We start from the raw sequence: 10,235 nt of genomic DNA, 5'->3' as shown, positions 1-10,235 counted from the left end.
AGGCAACACAAATGTCTCTGCATAGGAGACAGGCTCTCTAACAGGAGACCACAAACAAAGTGCTAAGGAGGTCAGGGCGATTCATGTCCCTGGGCCTGAGCTTCCTAGAGGATGTCCCCCTGTGCTGATGTACTCCCGGGACAGAGGAAGAGCAACTGCTAACCAGCATTTAGTGAGGACTCATTCCAAGAGAGGCACTGTGCTGGCGCTCATTCTATACTCCAGCCTTTCATCCCCGCAGACCTGTAAAAAGGAGATATTATAACTCCTAATTGCCCAGACAGGAAGTATTCCAAGTGGGAAGACATGTGAAAGAACACATGGGTCATAGAGAACATCCAGCCATTTGGAGAGGCTAGAGTAGCAGAGGCATAAACGGGCTGGCAGGAAATGAGCCCAGGAGGTGGTCTGGGGCCTTGAATGTTGGATAACAACTGTGGACTTTATCCACTTAGCTGTGGGGAATCTCTAAAGGGTAGTAAAAAGGTCCATGACAAATGTCTCTGTCCTCCTTCTTCCCTGATGGCCTCTCTCATCTCCTCCCCGAGTCCTAATCATTCCCCATCATCTCAACACATATGGATGGTGGATGGCATACCTCTAGTGTGAGCCAGGTACCATTCTGGGAGCTGGGGAGATAGCAAGGAACAAGATAAAGGCAGGGAGGAGGGAGGAGTGGGGAGAGAGATGATAACCTAATAAAAAATATGTAAATGAAAATGAGATCATTGCCAGTAGTGATAGGTACTGCAATAAAAATAAAGCACCATGCTAGGGGTGCAGCTCCATGGTAGAGTGCTTGCCTCACACGCATGAAGCCCTGGGTCCAATCCCCAGCACTGCACAAATAAATAAAATAATGTAAAGTAAAATAAAACACAGAAATGGGGCAAGAGCAATACATGAGGGGAGGCTGCTTTCTTCCAGACAAACAGAAGAACTGACTTCCAGAGGAGGTCTGAAGGATGAAAGCAGGCAGGGGAAGACAGGAGGAAGTCTCCCCTACTGGTTCGCCCTTAACAGCGTTCCTTGGGACCCTCTTCAATCCACCCCTCGCTCTCGTTGGAGCCCCTCCTACTGTGCCAGCCTATCTCTCCCCTGCTTCCCCATAAGCTTCTGGAGATAGGACCCCAGACCCGTTCCCACTCTCTCTAAAACCTTCAGGGACACAGTGCTGCTCTTGGCCCACAGGAAACTGAATGGGTTCCTGCTAAATGAACTATAGGGCTAGAATAGTCCTTGTGGCACCACAGGGCCATTAGGCTTAGGGAAGTGCACCCAGGGAATTGGTGGCATGATTAAGAGTGGCATTGCTGCCTTGCATGAGTTGGAGTCCGGGGGTGGGGGGCAGGCTTGGACTTCCCTATACTTCCAGGAATGAAGGAAGTTTGAGAGGGCAGTGGCCACTGTCCTGAGACTTGGCCATCAAAAGTCCTGTGAAGAGATGGGGAAACGGAGAGGAGGAAGAGACTATAGTTTCTTTCCTGGGTTTAGGAGAAATACTCAGGGAAGTTGGTGTTTGGGAATTTTCAGCAGAGTTCTTGCTGTACAGAATGGTGTTCTCCAGCCTTCCATTCAGGCAGAAACAATGATTACCCTGGAAATAGCAGGGTGGGCTCCTTTCTGGATAAGAGCTTTGGGACTTGATAGCATACATGTCTATAGTCCCCTATTCCCATCTGATCCTTTGTTCTCAAAGAAGCCCCCAAGCTCCATCAGACCGATTCGTGCTTCTGAGTATCATCAGCAGCGGTGAGAAGGAGGGCCACCCTGAGGACTCAGGTCTGCTGAAGGAAGCCTGATACGGTGGAAGAGCAGGGCTTGAGGATCAGACTCCAGGCATGTGTATGTGGGTTATGATGATCATTTAGTCCTCTGAATTCTTTTTTCCTCTCCTCTCCATGAAGCTCTTGTTAGTACAAATGCAGGAGTCTCAGCACAGGGAGTTGGGGATAGTCAATGTCCCCCATTGCAAATCCACTTCAGAAAGTCAGCTAAGTTCTTAGAGAACCAGGTTCTGTGCTGCCTGTATTCCTAAGCTGCCCAGGCTGCTCCTCCCCACGCCCACCATAGGTCATAACTTCAGAAAGAGGCCCTACTGATTCTGATGTGGTAAGGGTGGGGAGCAAGTCAGTGAGAGACATAGGATGGGATAGCCAGAAGGAGCAGTCTCAGAATACCAGAGCTGGGGAGGAGGAAATGCTAAGGCCATGCTGAACAGATGGTGGATGTTTAGAGAATAGTTTCAGAGATGGTTTCCTTCCCTTCACTCATGAGCCATTGCGGAATTCATCCTCTCGGCAGCTGATGAGGTCCTTCCTCCTCTGAACCAGTTCCACTGGGTCACCTCTTAGTCATTCCTTCACAGCAGGAAGAAGACAACCTGTAACCCAGGCCTGATGAGTCCTAAGATAAATTAAGCCAGCTTGAGTTGTCTCTTCCCCCAGCTTGCAGAATCATTAGCCCTGTGGACATGTGTGATGTCCCCCCTCAGTGGACATATTGGTGGGGTGAGAGAAAGGAAAGAGCAGAAAGAAATTCACATGGGGGTTGTCATGCTCCAGCTTTTGGACCATGGAGCTAGAGAAGCAAAGAGGGTGAGGAATGGACTAGAAAGTCCAAGGAGTGGCTTCCTACAAAATGAGATTAACATCAGGACTAGGTTCTACCTAGCCTCTGGAGCTCAGGGCAACAAGCCCAGAAGGGAATGGCAAGTGGGTAGGATGGGTGGGGCTCTTCCTGGAAGTAGATGTGGGAACCCCAGCAGATGCTAGACTACAGTTTGAGCAAAAGCCCAGCCCCATGACTGCACAGACCTAGAGAGAGGTGGAGGGCCACGTAAGGCTGGGTCCCAGTCCATAGATTACATTGGGGCCTGATTGAAAATCAAGTCCTGCTCCTGACATTCAGAGAGGGAGGCAATTGTATTGGGCTGGCAATTAGTGCCTTTAGTGCTCCGAAGAATCCAGACTGGAAGTCATGGAAACAAGTTGGGGACCTGGACAATAATTTGGTAGCCACCCACTTTCTTGGAGGACCCCTTCCACCATTCCATCCTCCTTTGGGCATTTCCTAAAGCCCAATCTTCTGACAGATGACAAGAAGGGAGAGTGCTTTTCTGATTTCATAGAGCAGAGCATTACTCATCGACAAAGCTCAAGATAATGTGGAATTTGAGGCCACATGTGTTAAAGTGCAAATCCATTCTCACAAATTTTTCAAAGATTCCATCTCAGGCATCCTTGAACTGAATAATGAGGAATTCAATGCTCTTCCTCAAGTCCGCTCTCTGCCTTTCTCCATGCATACACCCTCCCCCGCACCCATTTCAGAATCTTCTCTGTTCTGCTGCAGTCTCTGCCTCCTCCTCCGCCACCTCCCTTCTCAATAGGAGCACACCAGGACATGAAAATGTTACTACAGGAGCCTCCAGGCCACAAGCTCTGGTTTCTCAGAATGAGTAGTTAATGCAGACCTGGCCACAAGGTCATTGGGTCTCACCATGTCTAATGTAACCCAAGAAATGATGCAATTGTGTCAAGTGGCCTCCACCCAAACTGTGCCCTGGGTTGCCCTGGGGAGCTCTCACTGCTGTTTTAGGACAAAGCTAACTCACTTCTGCGGCTGGGGCTGCTGATATACTCAGTTCCTGGGGATCAGCTGCCCAGAGGGGATTGAGAAGGACACCTATAAAACAGGGATTCAAAAATGGGCTGTGGGGCCTCTGGCAAGACCTTGAAATGCATTTTTCCTGGGGATGAGGGTCTGTTTCTTTTGTCCAATTCTCAGTCAGATACCCTAAAAATGATTATTATTTTGGGGTGGTAGGTAAAACAAGAAATTGAAATGTTTCTTCTGTGTTTTGCTCCCAGTGAGTTTAAGTTTTTGCAATTCTCATATAAGAGGGAAGCTTGAATCCATGGAAATCTGGGTTGAGCATCCTGAATATGTAGTTCCTTGGATAACCACCGAAAGAAGTCTGAAGCAGGAGACATGACGTCACCTCCAGGAAGGAGACTCTTCTGTCTGGAGTGAAGAGAGGACAAATGAGGAGGATCACTGGCCTCCAACCCCAAGGGGAAGCCAGAGCACCTTTCTGGGACCTAGTCCAGGCTCTGCCTTGAACATGCAGCTCCAAAAGAGACACTGTGCAGATTTTAAGCTGCCAAATCCTGGAGGCCCAGAAGGAGAACCAAAACCCAAGCAGCCCAGATGGTAAATGGGTATCCCGTGAACTTCCTGTGAAAATCAGGAGCCCCAAGTCTAAAGCCACTGCAGAATCAGAACAAAGACAGCTCAAGAGTCACCAAGGCCAGCCTTCCCCAACCTCCAATGGGAGAGGAAAGGGAGAACAAGGACCTCCACCCATCCACCCACAAGCCCCTGAGTCTCTTTAGCCCTCGGCATGGTAATTAATGGCCAGGAAGCTATGCATCAGCCTCAGCAAGCTAACGTGGCAGGAGCTCCCTCCTGACAGCAGAGCTAATAAGAAATTTGCTAATGCAATTTATCACTTTAAAAAGCCATATGTCGGTGGGGATGAGCACTTCTCTGCAGCAGCCAATGTAATTGTCAGAGCAGAGCAGCAAGCAGCTCACAGAAGGGAGTGAGACTGACTGATGTCTTCACTAAAATCAGTGGTGCAATGCAGCAAGCAGCGGGCGGCGGGCGACTGGGTGTTGAGGGGAGGGGCAGTGCTGGGCCCACAGCCCCAGCCCTTTGGCTCCCAAGAAGCCAGTCTCTACGGGCCTATTCTGAGGACCCATTAAGAACCAGATGGGCCCTGAGCTCCAACCCCTGCTGCCTTTGGGCTTCAAGCATGTGCATCCTGGTTCCTGCCGCAGTATTCAAATAAACAAGCAGTTCTGTCTGCAAAGACGCTGATCTGTCTCAGCCAGCAAGTGGCAGCGCACCGACCCCACTTGGACTCCTGCTGGCTGTACACATTTGCTTTCTCTCTCCCAGACCCCAGCAATAACTCCACTCAGGACGACTAGTCCTGAGTCAGAGGCAGGGAGAGACTGGTAATCTACATTGGGCCCAACAAGGTCTGTGCTCCCAGTTGAGATAAAAGCTTCTTGCTGTGAATGTCCAGTGTTTGTCAAAAACAAAGAGCTGTTTCTGCAAGGGAGAAAAACTACTGTTGTGGGCTTTGGCTTCAAACACTCCCTGTAAACCATTTTCCCCCAAAGCAAATTCATAGAGAAGCAAGTGAAGCAAGTGCCCCTGTGGGAATGGAGTCCAGGGCTGCCAGGAAGGCTGTGGGAGAGATAAAATGTCCACGTGGCTGGATCCCCACTGTTTTCTGGAATAGTCCCCACTCTTAATTATCTGTGGAAATGAGGAGGGCTGGGGAGAGGGATGAGGGATGAGCCAACAATACCCAGAGGAACATCACACCCAATTTCCACCCGTTCAACGTTTTTCTAAAGCAAATCATGGCCCTAATTATTCCCAGTCCTCTAAATTAATGTTTTGGATTTGGAATAGAGACATTCAAAGAACACAAAGCCCAAGGACGCAGGTAATAACCAGCAGGTAGATGAAATACTGCACCAGATCCTGGACAGCTCGATGTGTGTCCTATCCCTGGATAAAGGAGAGGGGCTCTTTCCAAGCTACCTTCCTAAGACCTTTGTTCAGCTAGTGTTGAGGGGATGGGTTGCCTGGGGTCAGGGAGGACAGCCTGAGGATCCCTGGCCCCAGGAATTGAGGGCTACTGTGACACCCAAAGGTCCCAGGGACCCTTATATAGGTCCTTTAGAAGATATTTTAATATCTAACATCCCATTTTTAAATATTATTGTTTACTATTTCCCTGTTTTTCTCCCATGTTTATTTTTCTAAATCAATTTTAATACTATTTCTGCCATATTCAAAACAAAGATAATCCCTTGTTTCATTGGAATTATGCAGAATTACTAGATTTCCCCTAATCTAATGACTAGATTAGGGGAAATTTTTCACTTTGGAGGAGAGGCAAAACTATTATCTCTACCCTCAGGAATTTCAGCTGGGCAATTGACATGAGACAAATTAACAGGAGAAAAGCACACAGTTATTTAATATAAATTTTACGTGGCACAGAAGCGAAGAGCCAAAGCAGCAGTTAGAGTTGGATGCTTGTATACTGAGTTGGACAAAGAGTTTCACAAAGTAACCTGTGTTTGGCCTGGAGTAGTTAATCATGGAGAAGTAACTTAAAAAATAAGGGTTAGCTCACAAGTTTGGTTGGTATAGATGTCTTTCAGCCTTGAATCCCTGTCCCTGGTGATAAGAATGTTGCTTTCTTCTGCTACTGGGAGGACACACTCATGGGTGTTATCTCTTGCTTTCAAGAAGAAAAAGGGGATATCAGAGCACCATGCTGTAACCTGCTATTTTTCAAGTGCTTTTAGCTCAAAATAATCCTTATGTCATCCTATCCTATAACACATGATTGTAATCCTAGCTACTTGGGTGGCTGAGACAGGAGGATCTCAAGTTCAAGGCCAATCTGGCCATTTTAGCAAGACCCTGTCTCAAAATAAAAATGACTGGGGATGTCACTCAGTTGTAAAGCTCTTCTGGGCTTAATCCCTAGCACCACAAAAAATGATAATATAAAAATCCTTATGCCAAAATGGCATATTTTGAGGTATCTATTTTGCCACCCTTCAACTTTGACAAAATTGGGTATTCAAGGTAGAGTATATTTTCTATTTAAATAAGGTCTTCCTGTATAAGTACTTTTTAAAACTCCAAGCTGGGTGCAGTGGCACACACCCGTAATCACAGGGACTTGGGAGTCTGAGGCAGGAGGATTGCAAGTTCAAGGCCAGGCTGAACAACTTAACAATATCCTATTTCAAAAATTTAAAAAATAAAATTAAAGGGGCTGAGGATATTGCTCAGTGGTAGAGCATCCCCAGGTTCAGTCCCCTGTACTGCAATAAATAAATTAATACTCCATATTGGTTCTGAATTACCTTAAAGGCTTGTTTGCTAAAGAAACTATAGAATCTCACCTGATAAGGGGGAGTAATGTGTTACCTCTTTGTTGATTATCAGATGAATTACATTTTGAGAGGGGGCTTCCTCTGTGCCTTAACTTAAATCCCAAGATACTGGAACAAATAGTACCTTGAGGTATGTGGGCCTTGACTCTGACCTAGGCCCTATGTCCTTCGGCCTCCCTCATTCTGGTTCCACAGGACACATAGAAAATCTCTAAGGTCAACCAAACTAGAATTGCCCTCCCTTCACCAAGTCCACAGTGAGTGCCTTGGGCCCTCAAGGGACCTAAGGAAGGTCTCTGCACTTTAGCACAAGCAGGAAGATCGCTGTCTGACCTTCTTCCACCTTTCTACCCTGAGGTCAAAAAAAAAAAAAAAAATTCTCACCCTTCTCCCCTGAAGCCCCTCACATGACAGGTGTCCTGCTGTATACCCAGAGAAAAGAAAACGAAGACACAGAAAAACAGAGAAGAAGCTGAACAAACAGGCTTCACTAGCTCGATTCTCCTCAGTCCACTACCATTTTGTCTAATCATACCTATCATACCTCTATGTAAATGTCCTTTTCTTTCTTTCTTTTTTAGCATTGGGAATTGACCCAGGATCTGGGTAACACTAGGCTACATCCCCAGTCTTTCTTATTTATTTATTTATTTATTTATTTATTTATTTATTTATTTATCTATCTGATACCAGGGATTGAATCCAGGGGCACTTAACCACTGAGCCACATCCCTGGCCCTTTTAAAATTTTATTTAAAGATAGGGTCTCACTGAGCTTTTTACAGAAACTTTTGAGACAGAGTCTTGCTAAGTTGCTTAGGGTCTTGCAAAATTACTGAGGCTGGTCTTGAACTTGCAATCCTCCTGCCTCAACGTCCTGAGTTGCTGGAATTATAGGCGTGCACCACAGCACCCAGAACAACTGTCTGTTCCACCTAAGCAGAAAGCTAGTTTCCCCTGGGTCTTTCTAAAGTCTCCAGGATCACATAAAACTTTGGTTAAATAAATTTGTCTTGTTCTTCTCTTATTAAATCGTCTTTTGTTGTAGGTGGTGTGTCAGCCATGAAAGTTGTGATGAAGGAGGAAAAGAACTCCTGTACCCTACAAAGGTAAAGTCCCTGCCTTTAGAGCATGTAGGCAGGGGTCAGTTAAGCACAGTTGCTTATGCTGAGGAAAACCCTGGCCTGCTCCAGCTTCTCCTAGTTGGAGCTCTTTCCCCTTTCTCCTCATATAACCCCCCTGCAGGGCCAACTTTGGGGCAGGCTACCTGTGCCATCACAGAGCCTCAAGCTTAGACGGGCCTTGTGCTTGGTTTAATGCTCTCCTGTCACCATCTTAGAATTCTTAATATGTTATTCTTACTCTTCCTGTAAGCGGCCTCAGGTGATCTGTGAAAATGGTCCGCTATTCTCTTGACTCCACAAAATCATGTAAATCGAGAGGTTCAAATCTTCGTATTCACTTTAAGAACACCCATGAAGCCGCACAGGCCATCAAGGGTATACATATCCCAAAAGCCACCAAGTACCTGAAAGATGTCACTTTAAAGAAGCAATGTGTGCCATTCCGGCATTACAATGGTGGATTTGGGAGGTGTGCCCAGGCCAAACAGAGGGACTGGACACAGGGACAGTGACCCAAAAAGAGTGCTGAATTTTTGCTGCACATGCTTCAAAATGCAGAGAGTAATGCTGAACTTAAGGGTTTAGATGTAGATTCTCTGGTCATTGAACATATGCAGGTGAACAAAGCACCCAAGATGCGCCACTGTACTTGCAGGGCTCCTGGTCAGATTAACCCATACGTGAGTTCCCCCTGCCACATGGAGATCATCCTCACTGAAAAGGAGCAGATTGTTCCTAAACCAGAAGAGGCGGTTGCACAGAAGAAAAAGATATCCCAGGAGAAACTAAAGAAATGAAAATTTATGGCACAGGAATAAATTCAGCATAAAATAAGTGTAGATTAAAAAAATATGCTATTTTGAATGAGGGACCCCAGACTTTTATATTCCCCATGTTATGTAGTTAGTCCTGTCCTCTCACAGACAGTAAGGAAAAAACAATCCAGTCACACTTGGGACTAACTAAGGGGTCAGCATTCAATTCCAAACAAGGGTAGGTGCAAAGCTAGGCCCTCAGCAGCCTCTGCTGGAGGTTCTACCTTGTCTCTATGTCTCACAGCAGGCCAGGCCTCAACCTACAAATAGGCCTGGCTGATCGATTTTTAAGGGGACACCTCACAAGGGACTCCATGCTCCCTTCAGCTCCTCCTCCAGGCCTGCTTCCCAGGGCCTGGGCTATAACTCAGCTCACTTAGCAAACCCTCTGCAAACGTGCCGGCTGTTGTCAAGCCTACCCAAGGAGCGGGCCTGCTCAGTGTTTCCAGAAGTGAGTGAGCGGCCTGCTTTATCTCTCCAGACTTCTGCCTTGCTCAAGGCCTTCTGAGGCTCTGGGCCTGCAGGAGAGAGCACTTCCAGTCTCCTGGGCCAGAGGAAGCCACCACAGCAGGAAAAGAGAAAGGGGAGCTCCAGGGCCACCAAGGGTTACTTAGCTACCGAGCCAAGGAGGAGGGAGTGGTGGGCTCCAGCCTGAAAGCTCAGGATCATGTGTTCCAAGAACCTTCTGGATCCCCTCTCATTCAGCCCTCTCAGCCAGGAGGATGAAGGTAATTCGAGCAATAAACATGTCAGGACACTGCTGGGAGGGTAGAGGCTTGGTGACGGTGAATTCCCATGGATATTCCCTTTTCTAGAATGCCTTTCCTCTTGAGGCCTGCCTGCAAGGATTTTGGCAGCAAGAGAAGGACTCATTTGTAATTTCCCAACTGGAAAGGTAGAAGTAATATGTTTAACTGTTTATTCAATTCCATCCATCCTTTTATGCATTCATCCCTTCATTAATTTAACATTTACTGAATGCTTATTCAGAAAGCAGCTGTGTTCAATACTATGAGGACTGCTGAGAAGTGTAAGACAAGTTCTGGCCTCTGGAACTTAGAATCTAGATGGTTGAGGCAAAGAGAATTATTCCTGCTTCCCTGCAAAAGTCAAGTCCCTGCCTTTAAGGCACATGGGTAGAAGCCAACTTGAGAATGGTTGCTTGTCCTGAAGAAAACTCTGCCCTGCCCCATATTCTCTTAGTTATAGCCAAAGACAGCACATGTGAAACCACTGATGGAATATAACACGACCAGTGACAGATTCTGTGGTGGGACAATAAGTGTCAAAGTGTAGTT

General features: G+C 46.8%; 1 pseudogene across 1 annotated transcript; it reads left to right on the top strand.

The window, feature by feature from the left end:
- The first annotated feature begins 7,848 nt into the window (after window positions 1-7,848).
- Window positions 7,849-9,906, top strand: LOC306644086 (large ribosomal subunit protein uL22-like; annotated as a pseudogene). Its single transcript has one exon. The product of its transcript is annotated as a large ribosomal subunit protein uL22-like (transcript).
- The last annotated feature ends 329 nt before the right edge of the window (window positions 9,907-10,235 follow it).

Source organism: Sciurus vulgaris (assembly GCF_902686455.1).
Source record: "Sciurus vulgaris genome assembly, chromosome: 14".
Classification (NCBI taxonomy): Eukaryota; Metazoa; Chordata; class Mammalia; order Rodentia; family Sciuridae; genus Sciurus; species Sciurus vulgaris.
Note: the sequence above shows the minus strand (reverse complement) of the source record. Positions and strands in the feature narration are given on the sequence as shown.